General features: G+C 37.6%; 1 pseudogene; it reads left to right on the top strand.

Moving 5' to 3' along the window:
* Positions 1 to 27,761, top strand: part of LOC122810065 — an 80,393-nt pseudogene that overhangs the window by 14,473 nt on the left and 38,159 nt on the right.

Here is a 27,761-nt window from a genome sequence, read left to right as displayed (position 1 = left end):
AAGACCAAAGGTCAAATGTCAAATCAGGATAAAATAAGACAGTATTTTAGATTGTTCTGCCGGCATTCTCTTTATAAATGCATAATTGCTGCCCATATAAATACCAAAAACATTTAATTGTGGATTTCTACCTTGTTGCTATTATGTGCCTTTTCTTTCATTGTTGTTTTTTTTTCTTTTCACAAGGTCTTTTGCTAGTAACTGCCAGCTAGATAAGAACTATTTTTGGAAGAGACTTTTATGCCATTATGAGATCCATGCTTTATGCTTTCACAGATAATACTTTTTAAAAGATTTGTTTACGTATTCCAAAGTTTTCTAGAAATTTGGAAGTAAATCACAGAGCACAAACACATTATAAATTCCTAGTAATGGATGAAAAAAGGAATTTTTTTCTTCTGATTCAGTTTCCTTAGTTCTCAGATCTAACTTCCATTGCAGGACATTATTCAAGTATGCTTAATAATTCTTATTCTATAACTGCTCTGTTTATCAAAGTAATTAATTGTTTATATAGTGCAGAAAGATTATACAAGATTATCCATTTTTTAAAGTGCATGCACATTCCCTCAATAAAATAAATATAAAGTAAATGACTGCTCTAACTAGTATGTTTGTCTTTTTAATATCTCAAAGGCAATCTCATATCCTGGTAAGCTTTCCTTTTCCTGGCAAGCCTGTATTCTATGTGTCTGCATCTCTTACCCCCCCAAAAAAAAAGGAATCTAAATTCACTATGAGAATGCGTGTATGCTGAATTAAATGTCAGACACTATAGATCCCATTTTTATATACCTAAAATTGCCCCAACCAGATACCACCATCTTTTTCTGCTTATCTGCGGAGATACTAGTTTCAGACCTTGCATTATGGACTGTCAGTTTCCAATTGTTTCTCCTGTTTGCTTGGTTGACATGTTTTTTTTGAGGCTGTGCAGCACCTGCCTCATGTACACTGACAATCCCTTACTCCTAAATCACTCAAGTACAATTTGCAAGAGATTTTCCTACACTAAGAATCTGGAATCACTGCTCTCTCTCACCCATAACAGCAACACTAAACAGGTTGTCAGCTCACGCACCACAACTAGTACCCATAATATGCACCCAACACATAAACCTTCATATGTGAGGTACTCTCCAGAAATCTAGCTAAACACCAGAGACCACTAAAACACAAACGTGTTACACCTAACACTACACCCAAAGCACCCAATACACATAAACACACTAGCACCAGAGTCTCACCAAATAAGCCCTTAAGGCAATACACATCTATTCCAAATGTTTTAGCTATAGGTGACTCTATAGTGAGACATATAGATGTCCCACTCACGAGGTTAAACAAATAGAAGGTTATGGTCAGCTGTCTGGTGCAAGGATTCTTCATATCACACATGCACTCAAGTCTCTCAACAGCAAATGCCTTTATGACTCTGTCATAGTTCATGTTGGTGTGAACAACTTGAGACGTATCTCTCTGGACTATATGAGGACAGACATGAATGAGCTCTCTGAATATGTGTCCCAGGCATGTATGTCCCTAGCTTCAAGCAGCATTTTACCCTTGCCTAGGATGATACCACAATATAAACAAAAAAATATATTGACTTCAACACTTGGCTTAGTTTCTGGTGTCATTTTAAGGGGATCCAGTTCCTGTCATCCTGGGATGACATGGTGGATAGACCATACTGCACCTCTAGGCTTTTGATTGCTTATTAAGGCACATGCCTCCCCCATAATGCCTTTTTAGGCAAGGTCATAAAAACAAAATTTTCAATGTGAAAATATCAAACATGCTGCTAAACACTAGGAGTTTAAATCAGAAACTGCATTCTGTGGAAGCACTCCTCTCTCTGGATGTTGTTGACATCTGTGTGGTCAAAGAAACCTAGGTCAAGGCTACAGAAAGTACCCCAGCCTTGCAAGGTTACAATACCTTCCACACTTTCAGACCACAAATTGAAGGTGTGAAAACCAAAGGAGGTGGAGTATCTATCAACATTAAAGATAATTACTCCTCTAGAGTGGTTAGACAAGATAACGCTATGGAGTTACTCTAAGTCCACATTACCATGGGTAAGACTCCCCCCTTCATGTCATCGTCAGTGACAGGTCCCCTTCCATGAACTAAGAAGCCCACACAGCTTGTTTAGAATTACTTGGGGCAATCGAACCACAACCTAACACCCTAGTCATGAGTGATTTCAACTATCCCTCCATTAATTGGGAATCTTATACAAGCCCAAACTCATTCACACAAAAGTTCCTGGACTTGTCAACTGAAATGCCCTGGAACAAATAGTGCACCACACCACAAAGAGCTCTTATATTCTAGACCTGGTCCTCACCAATATGTGACCAATGCAACATCTCAAATATACGGCCCACACTGGTTAAATCTGACCATAAATCAGTTATTTTTGAAGTAGCAATAGCACCAGAACTGCCCAAAGGAGAAGTCAGGCTAAAAAACTTCACCAAAGCTAACTATACCCTCCTAAGGGATGGTATAATAGACTTTCAAGCTCCAGTTTCTACAGATGGCATTGATAGCTGTACTAAGGTATACACTGATGCCCTGTATAAACATCTACACAAATGTATAGACACAGCTGTGCCTGATAGGATTAGAAAAAACAAATTATCCTGGTGGACCTCTAGCATTAATAGATTATACAATAAGAGATAGAATATGCTGCCTAAAATACCAAAGTGAGATCCCAGAACTGGAAAAGCACCCTTCTCAGCCTAAATAAGCAAATAAGACAACTCATAAAATCCTGAACGAGTAACTATGAGAAAGATTTAGCAACCATAGCCAAGGATAACCACAAGACCTTCTTTAGCTACGTCTGCAACCTAAAAGGTAGGACTCAGATGGGTGCTGAACTAATTGCAGATGGTATCATGCACACTGACCCCGTGGAAACTGCAAACCTGCTAACAGACAGGTTTGGTGAAAATTTCACCCCCTATCCCCCCAAGCATACCACAGACCATGTCTTCAACATTACCTCCTCCGTGCATCTCCAAAGAGCAAGTCATCAATGCTCTCTCCAAGACTAAGAACGCAGCCTCCATGGGACCAGATGGCATTCCGGGCTGCGTTCTTAATGTTTTAAACAAGAACTAGTTACTCCACTAGGTACCCTATTCAATTGGAATGGAAAACAGTAACTATTATCCCCCTCCACAAGGGCAGCTAGGCAACAGACCTGGGTAACTATAGACCCATAAGTTTAACCATCCTCATCTGTAAGGCAATGGAATGAGTCATCATGGATCTCATAAATAAGGATATAGGAGACCTCCAAACCTTAGATCTGTCCCAATTTGTTTTTGTCAAGGGTAGGTAGTGCCTGCTAAACCTTGTGGACTTTTTCGAGAATGTGACCAGAGCCATAGATGAAGGTAGAGCTGTGCACACAGCCTATCTTGATTTGGCCAAGGCCTTTGACACAATCATATATTTGGGTATTATAGACAAAACTAACCCAGTTAAATATCAACTCCTATGTTGTCAGGTGGGTTGCAAACTGACTCACAGATCTACAACACTTAATCAAAGTGGGAGACTTCACCTCTACCAGCAGAACTGTCACCAGTGGGGTCTCACAAGGGTCAGTGCTGGGCCCCCTCTTATTTGGCATATAGTTCTCTGAAGTCCAGGCCAAAATGGAGGAGCTGTTTCTAACCAGGTTTGCGGATAACTGCAAATTAGGTACTATCACTGAATCCTCTAGCGATGTCAGCGTTCTTCAAAAGGGGCTTATACAGATCAGTGACTGCTGTCAAAGCCATGGTCTTAAACTAAATGCTAAAAAATGCATCATTATTCCTGTTGGTAAAAGCAATGTCCCTGCTGATTATAAAATAAACAATAATACCCTAAGTACCAATTCAGTAGTGAGAGACCTGTAAACACAACTTGACTGCGACCTCAACTTTGACCACCATGTGTCTACTGTGGTGAGGAAGGCATTCTACGTCACTCATCTGATTAGCAAAGGCATCACCTCAAGAGCAAAAGAGGTTATAACTCCCCTGTACTCGTCCCTCATCAGGCCTGTTATTGAATATAATGCTCCCATTGGTATGTACCATACCAGACATCTGCAGCAGCTTGAGAGACCTTAGAGATTTCTAACTAAGAACATTCAGGGTCTCCAGCACATGTCTTATGCGGACAGACTGAAGTCACTGTCACTGTCCTCAGCAGCGTATAGACTACTCAGAGGCAACTTGTTTATGGTTTACAGGGCTATCTCTGACCCAATTCTAATAAAAATGCTGCGCATCTGTAAGTCAAATGGGACTAGAGTCACCCATTCTAGGGACCTCAATCTAGCCTGCGACATAAATAGGACCTGCTGGAGAGACAGATACAGCTCTCAGTGGTTGCCATTCCTCTGGAATAGGCTTCCTATCCATGTCTAGCAGAGCACCTCCATGATCCTGTTTAACCGCAAACTGGATGACTGGATGGGAAACCATACATTTCTGGTGGGGATTGGCCCTGCTTCTCTCCAGGACATGAGTGATCCTTGCTAGAAAAATCCTGGGCACAGATGATATCTCTCATCAAGTCTTATATTGAGATTTTAAGGTTAGGCTAGTAAAGCCTCTTGGGACACTGCCAATAACATCCTATGAACCTATAAGAGAGCTACTTGAAATCTTCTTAATGTCTCTCTCTAACTACTGTCTGCGAAACAAAGATCACTATAATTCATTTTGTAATTTGTTCCCTAGAAAGCCTATTAAGCCTATTCTGAAATATTCAGCTATAAAGGCAGTGTCCAAAATCAGAAGCAAGATTTTAGTGCGGATGGAAGCTGTGTTGCCTGGACAGAGGAACAGATTTAAACTGTATTATATTTTTTCTCATTCTTATTTCAGATTATTGAATGAATATATTGGTCTTGCCTAGCTGAGAATGTGGTCATCAGCTGCAAAGCTCTCTCTCTCCCCTGAGAATATGGAGCCGTAAGCCTTGTTGTTGTGTCTTTCTGCTTTTCCCAGTTAGGGGTCAAAACAAAACTAGATGAGCATGACATCACAAAGAATATCCAGCCTGCACACTAAACATTGTAGGGACATGCCTGTGATGCAGAAAATGAAACCTGCAAAGATAGGAGCTGAAATTTGAATTCCCTTTTACTAAAAAAAAGTTAGTCCCTTGTTATGAAATGCATTTGATCTGGAGCTATCACTCTTCTTGTCCAGGAAGACAGCAGGTCATAAAATGTAGGAAATGTGTTCTAGAAAGTGCAGATGGCCAGAACTGTGAAAAGTGGCAGTCATTTGTAAGCAGGCAGTTAATATATGCATGGAAAATTCTGTCTCTTTTTATTTATTTTCTATTGTTTTACTGTGTGATTGGGAAAGGACTGGTGTAATTAACCATGGTTCCTAGGAAACTGCTCCACTGCATGGTGGGGCCTGAGTGCAATAGTTACTTTTTATTTTTGGAACAGAAATGATGAGTGGACATTTTTATCTGGACTTGAAACAAGTGTAAAGTTAATTAGTCTGGCTTGTAGAAAAGTGGGAAGCGCATCTATTCATACTGCTGTAAAATTTGCATCGGTCTGATTAATATTTTTCCTAACTTAGAATAGTCAGGTCGAGTATTTCTGCAGTTACAGGCAGTTAGGGTGCTTACTTAGTTTATAGAGAGGTTTTCCTTAAAATATTATGTCTTGCACCGCTGATTATTGTCCTCTGTTCCTTGCTGTTTATTTACTTCTGCATATTCAATCTGTATAAGTACTATTTTGTCTTCTTTATTGATTAAGTATATTTTATGCATTCACTTCTAAATTCTTGTGGCTGGTATTTATTTATTTATGTAAAGTTATTTATCTGAGGAGAGGGTATTACTAAGCACTGGAAGTAGTTAAGCTGTGGCATCTATCTCCCATAGCAGATCACTTGCACATATTGTCAGAGTGTTTATTATTATCTTTATAAATTATAGCTATTACTCAAGAATGGTGCAGTAAATGCAGTGCTTGATCTTTACTGATGTGTGTGTGCTTAAATAATTATTTGCTTGAAAGGAAGTTGCCATGGGTGAGAAACATAGGATGACACTGTGGTTTATGGAGAGGGTGGGGAGAAAGCAGCCCAGAGTCTTATGCCAAAGACTAAATTTTCAGTTTGCAGCCCTAATCTGGATGTTTATGTTTAAAAACCCTACTCATGATAGTAGTAAATATTTCATTTATGCTGTTGGGGGCAGATTGCATTTGGTGGTTATTATTAAATTCGTGAATCAGATATGTGTGCACTGTTTTTTTTTTTTTTTTTTTTTTGTTTTTTTTTTGCTTTAAGTTGTTGAGTGCCTGTGCTGTGATTAAAAAGACATTTTCCATGGTGACCAGCAGAACTATTTGGGACAATGGAGGAGATCCACCACCCATGTTCCTTACATACACACATTGTATACTGTTTGGCAGTGGTAGTGTTCAGACCCCATCAGTGTTAGGCAAGCCATTTCATATTGCTAGCGGTGAGCCTGATCATTCACATCTGCTTTGCAATGGCGGGATTCAAACTTCTCCAATGTCAGCTTAAGCTTTGGCCTTCACTTTTAGTGGTAAGTAGTGGGGATAGTGAAAATGAACTTATTCAGACTGAAGCAGTAAACGTATATGTGTACACTCTCTGTCATAAGGTAAAATACTCAGAGATTTATTATTGCACAGCAGCTATTTAAGGTGCACCAATGAAACCATTCAAGGTTTCTGCCAGGAAATGAGTCACATTTTCATAGCACCAATAACAAAATATGCAGTACTGTCAATCATAAGCCAAATAATCTAGACCAATTTATTTATTTACATTTGTTATCATGCATGCCCAGCTCAGCAGACTTAATTTACAACAAAGGTCTATTGAGAACATATGATGTTATAAGTATATAAAATAGAGGTTATGTGTAGTCACACCCAAAAATATTATATACATTTAAGGTAATCACAGGAAATTCCAGCAACTCATAAATGTACATCTTGAATACAGACATTGCAAAATATAATATTACTATGTACATTAGAGCAAGCTGCTGTTGAACAGACAATGAGTGAAGGAGTATGTTGCATTTACTGAATAGAACAGTCACTATAGTTACACCAGACATGGTGCCATGCATTTCAGCAAAAGCAGTTACAAGTGGGTGTATTTTTATATTAAAAGTATGGAATTAGTGATATCAAATTCAGAAAACATAAACAGCAGGGGGCTAGCCATAGCAGACAATATATAAAAAAATAGCAAGTCACAAAACCTGTTCATAACAGTCCTGTAATACAGAGTAATAAAATGGAAGCATGGCATACTGTGGAATCAGTCCTGTAATGCAGAGTAATACAATGGAAGCATGGCATACTGTAGAATCAGTCCTGTAATACAGAGTAATAAAATGGAAGCATGGCATACTGTGGAATCAGTCCTGTTATACAAAGTAATAAAATGGAAGCATGGCATACTGTGGAATCAGTCCTGTAATAAGGAGTAATAAATGGAAGCATGGCCTACTGTGGAATCAGTCCTGTTATACAAAGTAATAAAATGGAAGCATGGCATACTGTAGAATCAGTCCTGTAATACAGAGTAATAAAATGGAAGCATGGCATACTGTGGAATCAGTCCTGTTATACAAAGTAATAAAATGGAAGCATGGCATACTGTGGAATCAGTCCTGTAATAAGGAGTAATAAATGGAAGCATGGCCTACTGTGGAATCAGTCCTGTAATACAGAGTAATAAAATGGAAGCATGGCATACTGTGGAATCAGTCCTGTAATACAGAGTAATAAAATGGAAGCATGGCATACTGTGGAAGAGAAGGCCAAGGGAAATATTATTTTAACTGTCATTCCATTAAGCTGGAAATGCATTATCACTTTTAGCTACATATTAATTTGGTTAATTCAAGTACCTCAAATGAAAGCAAAAACGTCTGATCCTGTTTGACTGTACTCATCCTGCCGTACCCCAGATGCAGGGTTAATGTTTCAGTGTTCCATTTTACATTATAAGTTTGGTGCTGCAATGTTTCACTGTTCCACTGCATTAGTGCTCAGTATTAAAGTTAGTCATATAACCCAGTAAACTACCTCACCATACATTTATTTATTCATTTTTCTTTTTTATTATTTGCTAACCAGATGATCCCAATATGCACATGCCCCTTTGCAGGGGTGACACAGGAGCACTGCCTTGTAAACATCAACAGATTTTATTTTTCTTTACTTGCTAAATAGTGAAGCTGCCTAGACTCAGGTGTGTCTTTTTAAGACTGGTATGTGAAAATTTCCAGCTGAGTGACTTGCACATTGCAAAAGTACAGAATGAAGGAATCATACCTGGAAAAGACTATATAATGAAATGTGTCAGCAGCTCACAGTCTTAGAAACTAAAGCATACTGACAGGTAAGTATCTCAGTACATTCTTCATATTGATCACTACTGCAGTTACCTCAGCAATATGGGGATTAAATCCTGCCAAGGATATAAAAGTCAGCCACCTTCCAAAACTTCAGAGCACCTTTTACAGACCCAAACTGTCAAGCAGCTTGAGCTGAGGTGACTAAAAGACAAGTATGGGCACAGAGCCCTTCAGAGTTTTACTGCCGCTGGACAGTATGTTCCTTTGAGGTTTTTGAGGATCGATGGTCAGATTATGCTTTTCTTTGATGGACATATAAGTTCCCTTTTGGGGAAAAACTTCCATTTTCTTAAACTGTGTTATTTTTTTTATTAAGTTCCTCTTCAGGAAAGTTATTTTAAAGCTAGGAGTGTGGTTATTCAATGAACTGTCTTGAGACTGTAATGTTCTTTTAAACAGAGCACTCATTTCTTTTTATCAGTTTAAAAGTAGTGTAAACAAACTGAAAACATATTTTCTGTGTAGAAAGTGTGTTTAGTTTTACACTGTGGGTCTGCTGTAGTGTTTTAAAGTGCTTTTTACTGTGGTTTTCTGTCAAAAAAGTAGCTTCTGTGGACTGATAGTTTTACCAGCATTTCTTGCTTGTCTATCATGAAAAAGAGGCTTTACCATGCAACAGATAACCGGTCCTATGGTAGGTCCTTCTTCCAGCCACAAAAAGACAAAGTTAAGCAAATAGTCTTTGCCAACACAGCAGGCTACCAATTTGCCTCATCTACAGGTGAGTGACTGCTGTGGCCATTTGTTATAACTCAGACATCTCATTTTTTACTCCACATCCATCTGGTGTAGTACCTACAGCCACTATGAATCAGGGGTTAGCCTCATCCTCTGCAGTTGTTGGAGTCCCCTCAGTGGACAAGAGAGAGACACTCATGTAAGTCTTGGGAGAAAGAACTGGGAACGGTTCCTTGTGTTTCAGAATGCTGTGCCCAACCATGTGGAAGCAGCTGCTGATATTAGTACCACAGTTGGCCTAAATTTTCCTGTCAAAAAGAAACAGAAAACCAAGCATGTATCTACTCCGTCTCAAAGTTCTTTGTATAGTAGTAGTTTACTGGGCCAGGTTCAGGGTTTAATTCTGGCTACTGATCTTTCAGTATAGTAGTTTCTGTTAAAAGAAAGAGGGATTCCTCTTTTCCTGAAGAGATTCAAGATTCTAAATCTGAACAGGAAGATGCAGTGATGGATTCAGGGTTTTGCCTTCAGATTTCTTATTCCATCTCAGATGAGAGCCCAGTTTCTGATCTCTCTGTGGAGGTTTCTCTTTCTCTGAGACTATTGCTAGAGTCCCATTGTTTTCAGTTAAAGAACATTAACTTTTCTCAGTCCCTCAGAAAATACTATAAGTTGTTATAGAAGGATTTTTGTGAACCTACATCCATTCCTCCTGTCCTATCTGCTTTAAATGATGTGTGTCTTATTGCCTGTAGTCAAAAGCATTGTTATTTTTAAATGGTACAATGACCCTACTAACCATTCAGCCCTTTTCCTGCCCTAGGCTCTCCAACAGATCTTCCGTTCTATAATGTACATTGTTTTTAGGTTAAAGCACCCAAAATGAATGCCTTTATACTTGCAAGAATGAAAGTAAGGCATAATTTATCTATGCAAAATCCCTTCTCAAACACCCCATTCTAGTCCACATCTATAAGTAAATTGACCTTATTCTTTACCACTTCAATAAAATTAGGTATGAGTACACTAAACTACATGTCTGCTCCAAAAACATTACTTTACTCATCACCACACACAAGCTCCCTGGAATCCAGCTCGCTTCCTATCTTGCTTGCTTTCAGGCCCACATCTGTCCCTTTACCTTTCTCCAGCACCATTCACTGTAATACAAGCTAAAATGCCTTACCAAAATCCAAGAAAAATCACTTTCCCATCAACGTCTGTTATAACCTAGTCACAAAACATAAAACATTAATAAATTTGAAAGGCAATAATACGCTTGTTAAAAGCACACGTTGTTGTTCGGCCAATAACCCATCTACTGACAGGACATTGAGCAAATCACCTTTGAAGTTCTTCATTACAGCTTACTAGATATAAATGTGTCCTTTTGAAACTCACTTATGAAACAGAATCACGAGAGTTCTCTTCCAGTTCACTGGAATTGTTTCAAATTCCTGGGATAGACAATGCAATGATACAGTCATTATTACTCCAGATGATACCTTAGTCAGTCCTTAGGACATACTTGCTCTCTGATTTTTTTTTAAATATAACCTCTTTGTAAATTAACTTTCCACTTGCCCTTTTAGGCCTTTTTCCTGTCGAGAAGCTCTTCGCTGTATCTGTCCGGTACATAAGAATAGTCATGTCATTACATTCTTAAAGATCGCTGATGGAATAAACGCCTATGTGTTAATGGGTCTAAACATAGCTAAACAACGAAAAGTAAATAAACGTAATGATTTTAAGTACTTCCTTGTATTAATTTAATACGTCACCTAGACCAGAACTATATGGTGATTAGAGTGTTCCCAGATACATTCAAAGTCAGGAAGTTACTCTTAAAATGTAATCAGCTTTCCATTTCCCAAGTTGTTTCATGTCTTAATGAATTATAGGAATAATGGTAATATTGCATCAAAATCCTCATGCTTTACTCCCCAGATATTAAAAATGCACAAAACTAAATTTAAAAGAAACTACATCACTTTGTGTTTTTTTTTTTTTCTTTTTTACTCCAGCCTAGCAATGCCTACAATCTTATACTGGTAAATTTATGATCTTTATAAGATTCACAATTTAGCCATTTGATGATCTCGGTTAAGAAATCCATATCCTCACACACACACACACACACACACACACACACACACACACACACACACACACACACACACACACACACACACACACCGTTCCTCCTTGTTGGTCTAAGTAGTCCCTGAACACTCAATCCAGTGAACATGGCTCAGGGACTGGAAAGGCTAGCCATTTAAAGGAGTCTAGGAACAACAATCTACAACAAGATCTCCTCCCTGTTGGCAGATAGTGGCCTCTTCTGCACAGGCTAGCCCGATGAAGTAACTCTCAAACTAATCGCTCTCTGCTGTCACAAAAATAAAACATTGGGAAGCAGCTCAGTGGACCAAAATAGTGCCTTCACAAAGAAGTACAGGGCCACTGGAAAAGGCAAACAATTGGGAACTCTAACAAGACCTCTCATTCCTTGCATGGAACTCTCATACAGCACCATATTATAAAAGCATGCATTGCATACAACCTTGCCATAATAAATGAATAATTGTTGATTACCTGTTGTTGATCATGTTTAGCGTCAAACACACACTGACTGGCGATAACATTTTTTGTAAATCCAAACAAATAAAAGAGATAACAATGACTCTAATTCTTAAGATTTCATTCAGTTACAACCATGGCCACCTTTCAAATGTCCATAAGACTGGAACCAGGCAAGCACTCAGGATGAACGGGTCGGCACTTCAGCTGTAGTGCACATGACCATGGGAAACATGCTTTGTTGGAGGTGGTCTTAAATTGGCCTCGCCAAGTTGCACCACTGCTGCAGATAAAAGTATGGTGCAGTTTTAGTTGCTTGGTAAGAATGGTTTTAAATATTGAGTTGGGGTGGGTTGTGTTCTAACACAGAGAGTTTTGTGTGTTGTGGAATTTCTTTTAATTAATGGCAGTGACCTTGTTTATACTAGTGAGCAAGCACAGAAATGAAATGCGGTCTGGAGTCATTCACAAGGCACAAGAGCTGTACCATTTCATTACTGCTGTACTGTTACATTTACTGAGAGAGAGCTGCAGAGAGCAAGAAGTGCAATATGAGTACTCATGCTAGGCTCAAGGTTTGCTGCAGCGAATGTGCCATTGACTGAAGCTTCTGAGAAGCACGAGTGATTGGTTATCTCACACAGCAGGTCTCCGGCACTCTTCAGCTATTCCACACTGGTTATGATTACAGACTTTGAGGGAGCCCCTTCAGCAAGACAACCTGCAATTGGACTATTGCCCACACCGCCTACAGGTACTGGGGTGTCAGCAAGTGAGTGATCACTACCGTTTAGTAGTCTCAATGTGGGACTAAATTTTATTCCTGTTTTATGCACAGCAGCAATTGTAATGTGATATCATGTGGGAGGCAAAGAAAGGGTACGGCCAGCTACCCAAGTGATTAATCCATGCTAGTAATTTCGTAGTGAGTTATCTCACTCTGTCCTGGGCTGCTGCTTGTGATGCGCTTCTGTGTGGTTGCAACTGTACAATCTCTGCTGGGAAAGCTGAGAACCAGCTGCTCAATTTAAAAGTCTTACAGCCACCAAGTACTGTCTTCAGCTGACTGTGCTGAGCAGCATTTCTGTTTCTTAAGAAACTTGCTTTGAGCTATTTTTTTGTGTGTGTGTAGCTTAGCAACTGGTAATCCTGATTTCTCCCTTTAGAACAGTTAACATTAATTGTGTTAAAACAGTAGGGGATAGGCGTATATCAGAATTCTGCTTATCTTCCAGAGTTTGAACACAATGCATAATAACCTGAATTTCCTGAAACAATAGGAGAGTCAGGCACTGTCCCACAATGCTGGCAATGCGTGATGATGTCAACGGTAACTTACCATAACTACAAATTCTAAAATAAAAAAAATCAGGATTTAAAGGTGACACTCTGGAATTTGTGGCACCCCAATATTTTGCCCTCAAAACTGGGAAATACCAAGGAATTCAGTACAGTTAAGAGGTCTGCTTCCGCAACTTTGATTTTTCAGAATTTTGATTGTCTGGCTCATATGTTAAAGTTTATTCTTACAAATTGTGAAAGTATGAGGAATGTTTTATCTACACTTTCTTCTTGTGAAGAAAAATCTGCTTTAAATAATTTAGTTTTTTGTATTGTGCACATCACTATTCATTGTTTACAGTGTGTTTTGATTTTGTTGATACTTCTTACAGGCCTATGGCCCTTGGTACTGTTTTAAGGAGGTTTTCTTGGCTGCATTCACAGACCCTCCCAGACGATGTAAAAATGAGATTTTAAATTGTCCCTTCGATAGAGAGTCAGGGCTTGATCTCTCTGCTGCAGAGGTGATCAAAAAGTGTGATGAAAGGGGCATGCTGATCCAGGGAATCTGTAAGATTTGTCAGCCTTCCTTTTCCAAATTGTACAAGGGACTTTCTTTCTTATCGTCCAGTTTTGGCAAAAAAAATCCAGAATAAAAAGCCTCAAAACAATTCAGGTAAACAGAATTTAAGAAGAAATGACAAGGGAGTTCCACAAAATGTCTCAAATCTCCCAAAACCAAGGACAGTCCAACAAATCTGAATAACTACTCAAGTGACCTCATTATCCCCTCCCATCCTGCATGCTCTTCTCTTCTGAAAAGTGTGAATCTCCATTTGTTTCTTCAGCAACAGATTGTTTCAGACAAATGGGTTCCAAAAATCATTCATCGAGGTCACAGATGACAGTGGTAGGAAATGTCTGCTTTCATTGGCTTCATTTCTCATCTTGTAGATCAGACTCTTTTGTTTCTACCTGTTCTTCATCATATGCCATCCAAAGGAGCGATAGAGCCAGTTCTTCCTTCCCAGGTGGGCAATAGGTCTTATTTAAAGATGTTCCTAGTGCAAAAGAAAAAAAAAAATGCTTGGACACCAGTTATGGATCTGTCTTTTCTAAACCTGTTTGTGATACCACCCAAATTCAAAATGTTGTCAATTCATAACCTGTTACCTCTTCTTCTTCTGTCAAGTTTCCTGGTAATGCTAGACCTAAAAGATATTTATCATCACATCCTTTTTATCCAGACTTCAGAGGTTTCTTAAGGTTTTGTGTGCATGGAGTACATTATCAGTTCTCTTTCTTACCCTTTGGACTATCCACCGCACCAAGAGTGTTCAGAAAGTGTCTAGATTTAGACAAATTGTTTATCTTTGCATATTATTTTTCAAGGGTCCAGAAAACTCTCTCCTGGGTGAGAGATTTCTTGTACAAACTGGGATTCCAACAGAACATTCAAGAGTCATTTTTGACCCCTTCACACAGGTTTTTATTTCTGAGATGTCAACTAGACATGTCAGTTCAAAGAGCTTTTCTTCCACAGGAAAAAAAAAAGATCTTTATTTAGCTCTATTGATCAGGTTTTCCACACAAACTTCTGTCACTGTGAGGGAGTCCATCAGGATTTTATCTCATTGCATCTATGATTCTCATGATACCCCAGCAAGACTCCACATGAAACAGATACAGTGGTATCTGAAATCTCTTTGGTCCCACTATCAATGCCTCCTATCTTTTTAGATCAATGTGCTGGGGTTTGTCAGAAGAATTTTTTTTTGGTGGAGACCACAGACATCCTTAAATCCAGGTTTCCCTTCTCCTTTCCTACTCTGAGTCTATATTATAACATCGAAGTCTTAAAACTTTGAATGTTATAATATTGAACCATTTCAATCGAAAGACTATAACATCGAACACTCAGAATAGCAAATTTTTTTCCCAGAGAAAAAATTTGCTGTTCCGACAAACATACACACAACACAAGCACACCAAAATAAATAATCCACACACATACACTTCACAAAACCCTACACTAAACCAAACATACACTACTAGCTATCCACTTACCTTAACCCAACCCTAACCCTAAGGTCCGTAACTACCGCACACTCACCTTACCCGCTCCCTAACCCTAAGGTCCCTATCGCACACTCACCTTACCCGCTCCCTAACCCAAAGGTCCCTAACTATCCAACACTCACCTTAAACTAATCTGTTCGCACAATTACCTTAACCCGGTCCGTAACCTTCGCTCCACAGTTGAGGAAATAGCGAAGCTGCAGAAACGGCCCACCGAATACTTTCCCTAGGAAATTATTCCATATTCTGCAGCTTCGCTATTTTCAGCGTTCGGTGCATAGGGTTCAATATTATAACATTCAAAGTTTTAAGACCTCAATGTTATAATATAGACCCCCCCTACTCCATAGCAGTCAGTGACCACAGACAAATTTTCCTTGTCGGGATAAAAGTGCATGGGGTGTGGACACTAAGAACACACGCAAGCACATCAATATCAAGGAGATGCTTACCCTAATCAAGGCACTCAACTCTCTGAACCATCTTTGGTCCCTGGGAACTTTTTTCATGTGGTTGCAGACAGTCATGTGGTACATCAACAGGCAAGGGGGAACCAGGTCATACCCCCTTTGCAGACCAGCCATTTTAGCTTGGGATATAACTTCACAGCACAGTCTCAATGTACAGACAGTTTACATTCTGTAAGAGCAAAACTGTGCAGCAGACAAGCTGTGCAGAACTTGGGCAGGCCCTCATGAATGGAAACTAGATCAGGGATCTTCCAAAATTTGATCCATCTGTGTAGAATTCCTCAAACAGCCTCTTTGCCTCCTCTTTGAACAATCAACTGGTAAAATTATTTCCCAGAACTCCATAAAAGAAGGAGTAGAAGACATATGCATTTTTCCATTGGACAGGATTGTTCCTGTATGAATTCCCACCTTTCCACTAATATCTTCTGATACTTCTGAAAATTCAGAAGGAATCCCCCAAGAATAATTGTGGTGACTCCCTTCTGGGCCAGGCAGCCATGGCCATGGTTCTCTTTTCTTTTGGAATTGGCCAAGGGAAATTACCACAAGCTTCCTTACATACAGAATATACTCACACAGGACCAGGGGTGTTTGATACATTTCAACATTAATCATCTTCAGTTGACTGCCTTTTAGGCACCTGTTTTCTGAGGATGTGCAGCAGGTAATAATGTTAGCTAGAGAGCCTGCAACTAGAAAATCGTGTATTAGCAAATATAAAATGTTTTTTAGGTAGTGCCAACCAGCATCCATTCAGGGTGAGTCGTTCTCTGATTTTACATTATTTGTGTGAGTTACTATCCTATGGCCTTTCGTATTCTTCTATCACAGTTCATTTATCAGCCAGTTCAGCATGTCTGACTACATATCCTCCTCTTTCAATGCAGTCTCATATCAAAATGCTCTTGACAGAAAGATTTACATAAGAGGCCTCCAAGTGTACAGGTGACCCCTTCTTGGGATCTTAATTTTGTGTTAGAGAAACTAACAATTGCTTAATTTGAACCTGCTAATTTGGTTCACTTGAGGTTCTTAACATTTAAAACAGATTTACTGATTGCTGTGAGCTTGCAAGAAGGGTATCTGAGTTGCAAGCTCTTATGGCAAATAAACCCTATCTCATTTTCCAAAGAGGCAGGGTTTCTTTGAGAACTAATCCTTCTTTTATCCCTACAGTGGTATCTGAGTTTACTTTAAGCCAAACTATCCATCTCCCCATTTTATTTCCTGAACCTAAAAACGAGGGAGAAATGATTCTCTATATTTGAATGTCCATCAGTCAGGTGCTATCGTGACAGAAGTACAGATCTTTGGATCTGTAATGCCCGTTCACTGGCCCAGCAATCAAGGAGCCTCAATCCTCACCACTAACACCAGTGAGGGGTGTCCATATAGGGAAAGTATAATAAATACACACACAGTAAAGCACAATTTCCCTTAAGAGCACACAGAGATCACAGTCAGTATGGAGCTGGTTTCTCCCTTTCTTTCCAGGTCCCCAATAAGACTCCCCACTAGCACAGCTATAGGGTCCAGATCTCAGCCTAGTGGGCAAGCTAAAACCTCCAGCACCCTCTCTGTCCAACCAATGCTTTGTGTCCCTGCCCAAGTAGCTGACACACACACTTTGAGAAAAGAGTTATATACAACAACACAGACACTCCTGGGGAAGACTGGCACAGGTTCTCCAGCTGTGCCCCTTTTACCCAGACTATATGGTAGTACCATTTGCCACCACCCACTAATATTTATCAGCTACTAAAAGGCCCTTATGAAAGGGTGTCCAATTATTACTGTGCAATATTATTATCCAAATGGTAAGTGCAACTGAACAGTCAAGGCTTATTTGGAGTGGCTTGGGCAGTATCACTATATACATGCAATGTGCTTTTAGAGCTTAAATTATCTCTACACAAAACAGCCACAGTTGAAAAGTTTAAAAATATTTAATATTAAATAATAAAAACAAAAGAAAATACTTCTTACTACACAGTGCTAGTCAAGAGTTCAGAGATCACAAAGAAATACTTAAAATAATACAGTAGAAAAGTTCTGACATCAATACAGAAAAAACTAAGCTAATCTTCCTAGTTCCTAGCTATATATAAGAGAAAACACAGTTCTAAAATAAACTTACATATAGAACACAGGCAGAGTGCTGATGAGTTGGGTGTTCTCAAGATAAATGCTAAATGTTCTAATTCTTTCTATCCTTAAATTGATAACACAGTACCACTGATTAATTTCAGATTACATCATTTCTTTCTGGTTCCCAGGCTAACAAAAACTCAGAGGTTAATAGCCCTTTTGATCTTGCAGCTGATCAGGAAGCCAGAGCAATAAAATAAATTATACATGTAAATTCTAGCCATTAACTCTGGCCTCAAAACAATAGGCAGAATGCCTCCCTTTAGATATCTCTGCTCCGAGTTTTAGATCAAAGAATTTCACACAATGCCTGACTTATCAGCTTTCTTACAGCAGAGTGCACTGTTGTTACATTTTTGCAGTTCCACATTTAACACAATTTTTCTTCCATTTAAGAGAATAAGCCTGTGGCTTACATTAATATTTATAAATGACAGAATTATCTACAAAATTCTATCTAGCTAGGCTGGCAACCTTCACCTATATTCACAGGATCAATTGTTAATTTCTTGTGAAGGTAAGAGGAAAGGACAACCTATGACAAAACATTGTGTTATGCTCAGCATAACAAATCTATTCCAGGTAGGGTCAAGGCCACTGTAGCAGGGCCTTGGCTTCATCTATGGCTTTTTGGAAGGGGTTGGATTCTAGAAACTGCAGCTTGTTCCTCTGTACGTACTTTTATAAAGTGCTACAAGCTTGATTCCTTTTCTAGGTCTACATCAAGCTTTGCTAGAACCATTCTCCCGGGGATCCTGGACCTTTCTCCTTCCACCTCCAAAATATAGTTAGCTATGGTAATCTATTCAGGGTAAGGCTACTGCAGCAGTAATCAATATGAAGAAGTACATTTGTGTAAGATGAACTAACCATAACAGTAGATGTTCAAATGATCATTGCAGCAGGAGCTACTCCCTCCCCCATCCCCCTTATTTTTTTGTTGTGGTTTTTGTGTCAGGATGTGAACATATATTTTGATTGTTCCCAGTGTTGTCCTTTCAGGGCAAAGTCTCTCCCTCTCCCTGTTAGTAGGAAACCTCTGAAGGGCTTTGCACCCAGGCATGTCTTTTAGTCAGTTGTGGAAGGTGCCCTGAAGCTTTGAAAGCTGTCTGGCTGTTATGTCCTTGTTAGGATATAGCCCCTCCCCCCATATAGCTAAAGCTGCTGCAGCAGTGATCATTAAAAAATCTACTGTTATGGTAAGTTCCGCTTACATAACTCTACTTTGAAAATATTCTAACTTGTTAAGCATGTAGATGATCATATTGTTCACTACAGTTTTGAACTCAGAATTCAGTAGACTCTTGAGGACTGTGCAAATTTGTGAGTTTCTAATGAGCTATGAAAGAGATTTGTTTTGGTTATGAAATAGCTCAAGGCTAAACCTTAAGTATGAAGGCAGCTCTGGCCTTATTTCTCAAGGAGAGTTGTATTAAGTCAGAATGTTTGCTGGTGAGTCACATAGTAGGCTACTTTATATGCAAAATGTGTGCGCATAAACTGAATCTTTAAACAGTCTTATGTCCAGTTTTGTTAGGTTTAGACAGTAGAGTATTGCATAAATGTTGTCTACACCAACCAAGTAGCATTATTACACATTTCAAAGCAAAAAAAATATGCAAACAGCAACAACTGACAGTTTATTAAGTGCTTTCATCCTTACTTAGCACTGGACTTCATCAGAATACTTACATCAGTACATGTGCTTCCTAATATACTAGCACCAATCAAGACAATCAATTAACAAATAACTGAATGATACAAAAACTGATACAGTTGAACTCTAAAATCAATGTAAAATGGCTTCTCATATCATTTTTTTATTTTTGTATTCTGAAATATCTAAACTTATAATTGAACCAAACCAGCAGCTTGTGAAATAATACTGCCTGTGATAACGATACTTCTGGTTTCAATAACAATGCATCTTTTTAACTTGTGCAGCAGTTCTGGTTAGTAGTTATTTGGTATAAACTATAGACTAGACCAGCTGTAAAGACTAGTCTTTGGAATGGTGTTATGCTTAGCCACCTGCCATTTTGACATCTTCCATTATGACAACTGCAAAACAACTGGATGCTGTAGTTAGAAACAACATGGGGTGTAATTGTACAGATACACAGGAAAATGATAAGAAAATGCTGTCTCAGCAGTTGAGAAATTCCTAAGGTGATTAGTCACACCTGAAAGTGAGGTGTTACCCTTTATGCCATGGAGTCAGCATGCTAGTGTCTGGCAGCATTCTGTTAGATATACCACAACTGGATATCTGTCCATAGACAATCCTCTTCCATACCTCTGTAGATATGTTGAGGATGGCATTACAGCAGTATTGGTTCATCATGTCACTTGTTTTCTCTTTGAGCGCTGTAAATACTACAACTAGCTTCCCTTACACAGGCACTATCCTTTTATGGTGAATCTCATTTGCAATGTTCTGATAGGCTGTCTCATTGAATCAGCTGCCGTGCAGGTAAATTTTGACTGAAGGCCATTACCTTTTGCCAAACAGTTATATGTGGTAGCCAGTAGTGATCAATCTCTATGATCAGATAGTCTATGCTAGATCTGCATAAAATCTCTGTAGATGTATTCTTGATATTTATGTTCTGGGTTTTCAAATAACTACAAAGAGATGTTTGCTTCTCTCTTGTTAACATCAAGCACATATTGCCCCTCTTGTGAATACTGGAAAAATATATTTTAATTTATGTTCCCCTTCTACCTGCACTTTTAAAAATTATTTTTATTTTCAACTGTTATTAAGCATCATGCATGGTGACAAAAATGATTTTATTTGGTTACAAAGACCAGTCTGATTTTTAACACCTTTACTGAATTATCACTTAAGACACAGTCAAACATATATATATATAAAAGAAAACAAATCATATAATATATTCCTAGTTACAAATATTATGCATGGCATATGTTTTTTGTATAACTATCATCAATCTAACATTCCATAAATTGCTAATTTCCCATCTTCCCATAAATCTCACTCCTTCTCCAAAACATTATTTTACATGTATTGTTCCCACAATTTCATTTTTTTTTCTATGTAATTTGCTCCTACCCCTTTCTAAAGATCCCACTTACAGTTCTTTTACCTCTGTTAGAATATTCAATAATTCAAATAAAGTTGGTTTAGACTTTGCTTTCCATTTTCTAGTAATTGCTTTTTGTCAGCCACCAGAATTAAACTTAGTAAGGCCTTCCCCATCACACCTCCAACATTGGCTATGTGCCAGAGGAAAAGTTCTTTGGTGTCTGCCTGAGGTATAAAAATACTTATGCAAACACCTCTAAAAAAATCCTAAATCTTCTAAACTTTTGTTGCATACTTTGGAGCCATACATATGCCATCCCATTGTTTCCTTATCAATTGCTTATCTAATCTATCTTCCTAAAGTTTTCTAACCTCCTCTGATTGATTCCTATAGTTATTGTGCACTATTTTATATGGCCTACTAATTATCTTTTTTTAACAGCATCTTCTGTTCTATATTTTTCTAAGAACTCTACCAGAGCAGGTCTTTCACTTATGTTTCCCCTATCCCTTTCTCTTTGCAGGTACTCCAATATCAACCCCTGATAGAGAAGGCAGTCTCTAGCCTGCAGTCCAAACATCTTCTTGGCCTCTTCCCATTCTGTTACCTTTCCCTCTCTAGTTATTCGCTCCCAGTACCTTGGTTGCTTTGCCAGTTTTCTCCAGTAAATCCCAGCCTCCTCTTGCCTATCTCTAATTACAGTCATCCCTATCAGCAAAACCCCCTTTCTGCATTCTCATGTTGGCTAAGTTTCTTGATACTTTTTGCTACTTTATGAATATACTATTCTGCATGGCTGTTGTTATTCTCTTTAACGATCTACATCCAAAATCCCACTCTCTCCTTATTTCTTGAATTCTCCTTCTCCTGGTTCATCATCATCCATTTCCACTTTGAATTATACCTTTCTGCTTGTGTTATGTATATGAGCCTTAACTGTGTATCTCTAAAATATCCCTTCAAATTAGGAAATCCTAAACAACCTTGTCATGTTGGAAGGATTAACTTATCTCACTTGACCCTTGCCCTCTTCCCCTCCCAGATAAATTATTTGAGTTCTTTATTAATTATTCTTCACAACTTTTCCTCTGGTTGATAAACTATGCCTGACCTGTATATAAAACTAAAGGGATTAAAAACATTTTCACTGCTTGTATCTTGCTATCCATATCAATAAACAAGAGCTGCCAGTTTCTCAGTTTTTGTATTATCTTTTGTTTAGCCTATTTTCACATATCCTTAGTTTAGTCCATACTCGTAAATATTTCATTTTGTTGTGCCCATTTAAATATGGGTATTGCGGGACCAACTAATATTTGGGTGCATAGTTTACAGCTTTTGTTTTATCGTGATTAATTTCATATGTTGAAAAGACTTAAAACTATGTCAAGATGTTCTATAACAATGCGATATCCTTTCTGGCTTTATCAGATACAAAATAACATTGTCTGCAAATAAATCCAAGTTTTCTTAATTACCATGCCAATTATATCCTTGAATTTCCGAGTCCCTTAATTTTTTTTGCCAGTGGTTCTACATATAATGAAAATAACAAAGGAGAAAGAAAACATCCTTGCTTGGTTCCTCTGTTCAGTCACAAGTTATCAGAGAGGAACCCTCCCACTTTATTTTTTTTTCCTGCAATCCCTCAAATATTTGTCTAAGTAATCTTATTATTGTATCAGGGGATGCTAATACTTCCATTGCCCTACTCTTAAATCCAATCTTACTCAGTCAAATGCTTTCTTTGCATCACGGCCCTCCAACAGCAGCAATATTTTCTTACATTCTGTTTCCCTCTGAATCATCATTGTTCTATTAATTTTGTCAAATGTTTGCCTTCCTTCCACAAAACCACAGTGATCCATACCTATCAGTTTTGACAACATCTTTACCATTCTTTTAGCTTTTATGGACATACACATTTTATAGTCATAGTTCATAACTGAAATGAGACTATATGAAGCTGGGTATGATGGGTCTTGAGTGTCTTTAGGCATTACAGCCACCACAGCTTTCTTCCAGAATGTTGGTGCTTCCCTTCTTTATAAAATACTGTTAAACAAAACCTTCCAGGTCTTTATCACTTTCTTCCCTCCTATCTTCCAAACTTCCACAGGAATATTATATATTCTTGAAGACTTTCCAGCACATTGAGTGTACATCACAGTTTTTATCTTATCTTCTCCTATAGTAACTGATAATTGTTGAGCTCCATCTACCTCACACCTTGGCATATTGAGTCTTCCATAAATATTTCCTTTTCTGCTCTTTCTCAATTCCCACATTTCTCTGCTTTATAAAACTTTTCATTTTCTGAATATCTCTAATACCTCTACAAGAGTTATTTTTCTTGTTACAGGTTCCTAGGTTTGGCAACAACCATTTCTATTTTCTATTGCATAATCCGTTATGCTAAAAGTTTTTGTGCTCTGGAGTTAATATTAAAAAACAGTTGCATAACAGCCATCTTTCTAAACTCATGCATATTATCCAGGTACTCTCTTATTTTCTCTTTAGCACTTTGCAGTGGCACCTCTTCTTGTTCTGTGAGATTCCCCTTATTCTGCAATTATTTAACCTTTGTCAGATCCTCTAAATAATTCTTGCTACTTCTTAACCCTACCTGTCTTTTTTCATTACTCTCTTATTTTTAAAGTACACTTTCAATTTATCTCATTTACTAGCTATACCTTATGAAAACATTTCTATATTCTTTAATAATGCTTAAATAATTTCTACTACCCATTCCATAAATTCTTTTCTTTTAACAAGTAGGTGGGGAAGCACAAGTGTCTCATTTTTACTTCATTACCATGCATTTTTATCTTAGTTGTTATAGGTGCATGATATGAAACAGTCACTGGATGGTTTCAAATAAATGTACATGTTCCTGTGAAATATAACTTCTGTCTAGTCTAGCCCAGTTCTTGTACCTTGGAGTATAATATGTCAATTCTCTCTGAGTTACTACTACTGTATTCATGTCTTCCATACCAAATATTTTCATACATTTTTTTTCAGAAATCTGTCCTCTTTTGTTATATTTTCCCTTTTAGGTCCCCCAGATACATCCTCACTGTTGCAAATCAAATTCCAGTCCCCACATATAAATAAATAAAATTTTCTTTAGCTCCATAATAGCAGTTTTAGGTGGAATATAAATTCATGCCACAGTGATCCTCCTCCTTTACCAGTAGCACCTTATTACCACAAATATACCATTATCTTTCTTTCTTTCCTCTTCTATTACTATTGGAGCTCCTCTAGAATTAGTATAAGTACTCCCCTTTTCCTTTGTCCCTGATTCTCTGATGAATATCCCTACTGAAATCCTTTATTTATCAAATTCACATACTCACATCTTTCCTAATGTATTTCCTGCAGCACTGCTATTTGCATTCTGCATTTCTTAATATAATTCAGTACTCTTTCCTTTTTGTCTATACTTGTGAATTAACACCAAAATAATATGGCTAAAGTAGCCATTAGGCTAAGAAGTTATTATTCTCATCTATTAATATATGACAGCTTTTTTTAAAATGCCTATTTCCTGCTTTTTGCTTGCAACAACTAATTTTTGAAGGCTGATCTTTTATACAGTCATTTCTTATCATCTCCATTTGAACCTATGTCACATTTTACAAGAATGTTTGTTTTAATGAAAACCCTCAGACAAAAAAAAACACCTCCAGAATATCCCCATAACCTATTAACTTAAAACAAACACACAAAACTATGTACATACTCAAATAATAAAGTTGAACCCTCCTGATAGGAACAATTGTCCCAAACTGACAGCTGTACACATAAGCATTACTTAGACTAAAATTAAGGTTATCCATGTTAAGATGCATATTACAACCTGTGCTTCTACTTTCACTAATTGCTATCTGTTCTTGCCTTATCATTATTCCCCTCCCAGATGTGAAAAACAACTTAAATACTTTCAGAAAAGATTAACATTTAGCCTTAAAAAGTGCTCTGACTTTTATTGCTTGACTCTATAGTTTGTCTCTATGGAAGCATAAGTACAAAACGTACAGCTGCCCTCAGCTGCAAACTTCTCATCTCTCACAGAACCTTTATTTGTTAAAGGAGAACTTTTCATTATATTCAGTGTTCTCTTATTTACTTGCATATACACAAAATGTTAGTAGATTAAGACAAGGGCCTTAACCCAGACATTCACCTGTGCAAAAGTTAAGGAAAATATATCAACTCCACATATATTATAATGTGTGCCCTTTAGCACCTCAATCTCCACCTCAGCAACCCAAGAATACAGAACATTAACTTAAAACTCATTTTGTCTAGCCTTTTCTCTTTTTTTTTTAGATTGTAATGCCTACATTTCTTAAAACTAAAAAGAAAAAAAAGTACTTATTTACTTGAGTATATTTTAACACACACAAGAATAACTCAGCATGCTTACAATATTACATTCAATTTATATCATAAAATGTTTTATACAAATACTGTATACAAATCTTGCATTTATTCACTAATTTCAGTGTTGCTGATCTTCTTCCTGTTCATTTCCATCTCCCAACCACAGACTCCATTTCAAGTCCAGGATAGTCCTGATTCTAGTCAGCTCCTGTGTTTTGAACTGTCAAGCATTTTCCTTTGGAATACATGGAGAGGTTTCACTGGCAAAGTCTCTCCATGAGTTTTATCATCAGAAGATTGAGAAGCAGAGTCCCCTTCTTTTTAATGGCACACTTTTTGTTGGTAAACCCTTGAATTTCCTCCTTAGCCTGTTCTGCATCACAAAATTACTTTGATCCTCTGGGAAAAATATTCTGAAGAAAGCTGGATACAGTAGTTTGAATCTCACACCTGTCTCTCAACATTCCCTGATTGCTGGGATAAATTTATTTCTCTTCTGTCTAGTGTACAATGAATAATAATTTTCTGCAAGCACTCTACTGTCTCCAGTTTTAATCCTGAGGTTCTGATGAAGTTAAAATTATTGTGAATGAAAGCGCTAAACTTACTGTTCAATAAAGGAGTAACATCATTAGTCTCATCGTCCTCTGTGGCTTGGCTGCATGATTTCATCTTAACTAATACAGGTCTTGGCTGCTTTCTCATTGCCATGTTTGGAGCATATAGATGATGTGTCATTTCAATTAACAAATACCGCTATGGAATACCAATTCAGTTGCATATTTGTGTTTTCATAAAATAAATGCAGTCTGTTCCTTCTAGTGTCTCTGGTACGGCAGAAATTCTCAGGCTTTCCCTGCATGCCATGTTCTCTAACTTAAGTTTTTTTGAAACAGCTGTTCTTAATAGTCTCATACTCAGCCACCCTTTTCTTCATTTAAAGTTCTAATTTTTGCAATTTTATCAGGTAATCTGAATAGCCATTTAATCTTCTTCTATTTTTGTTCAAGACATTTGTTATTTCAGTTGATATACTCCTTCAGTGTTTCATTTATTGTATTCAGCTCTGAGCACATTTGATTTAATTTTTTCCTCAAGAATACTTGCACCAAAGCTGGACCTTGAAGTGTTTTTTTTTTTTTTTTTTTTGCTGAACAGTTTTGTAATTTGTCCCAATTAGTGTTTTCTCTTCATCTTTTCTAGCTGATTTTCTTTCAGGCTCTCTAAGTGTTTTCTTTGCTGGTATCCAGGTATTGTACAAACTAGCCTGTAATCAAACTTACTAAAACTTGTAGAGTTATGGGACCTTGTCTTTCAGTTTCTTTGTTCACACTGGGAGAGCTGAAATTAAGCTGATCAGTGTGTGGCCATCTTGGAAGCCAAACACCAGTCTGAATTTATCAAAAATCATAAGGTATTTAATAATGTAAACCAACTGTATAGATGAAATGAAACACTGAAAAAAAGGTCATCATATAATTATGTTATCTCTACATGCAGGAAGAAAAACTGTTTGATCTGACTGACTAATGGTTTATGTTTGTAAATTAAGCATATTCATCTTCTAGACAAAGTTTTTTTTATAGTAAGTATAACACACATGACAAGGCTTCTATGAAGAGCTCTAATTCATTCTACATGAGTTTCCTAAATAACAGGGTCAACATTAAAACCTATTCTGTTTTGCTATTAATGTTTGATTAGGAAAGTAAATTAGTTAAGACAAAATATGAATAGGGGAAATTACATCTAATAGTTCCTTTCTGTGTGACACGTGGATAAGATTAATGCCTCAGGCATGTCACTGTATCATTTTGTGGATACATTGAACTAGATTTGAACCAGTAACAAGTTCTGTTCTAGTTGGATCATCCTCAAGGACAAATGTTTTAAATGCAGATTTCCCTTTCTATTGATTCTAAACACAGCTGGCATTTTAGTGGAAGTACATGCTTTCTCAGAAAAGGGTCAATGTTTTTTTTGTATATCATTGTTATTGTTTTTCATTTGTCATTCCAAATTTGCTAGTCTACATAACTGAGTCACTGTATTATTAATTAGACTTCATTACATAATTACATCTTTACAAAGTCTCCCTTTCCCTGTAATATTCATATTTATCCCCCTTGATCACCTAGAGCTGACTGAAACCCCTCCATCTTAATTTCTTGCCATGGTGCACATTTACTCATTTCAACTCATTTTTCTCTAACTTTTTTACAATATCACACTTACTAAACTCCCGTCTTCTAGTGTGTTTGTCTCATTATTCACATGATACCTCAGCCATTTCCTTCAATTGTTGCATTCTACCAGAGTCCAAACAGACTTTCGAGGTCCATATCTGAAACTGTCTTCTTCTCCATACTTCTCCCTCAGTGTTTTTCCTACACTTCACTAACATCTTTAATATCTGCTCCTACTAACAAAATGTCTATTTCAATTTCATCTTGCTTATTTTGTTCACTTTCTACTGCAAAAATAGGTTCACAGGAAGTTACTAGGCTAGTGGCCCTAGAGCCTTTACAAGACTAGCCATGTTAATCCCAAGTATCCCCATTTGGTCTTTTTTGGGCAGTTTGCAGAAGAAATTTATGAACAGAGTGGGTATATGAGGAGA

The sequence above is a fragment of the Protopterus annectens genome, chromosome 8.part1 (assembly GCF_019279795.1).
Source record: "Protopterus annectens isolate FY-2018-M chromosome 8.part1, PAN1.0, whole genome shotgun sequence".
Taxonomy (NCBI): Eukaryota; Metazoa; Chordata; order Ceratodontiformes; family Protopteridae; genus Protopterus; species Protopterus annectens.
This window is presented reverse-complemented; position numbering and strand designations above follow the sequence as displayed.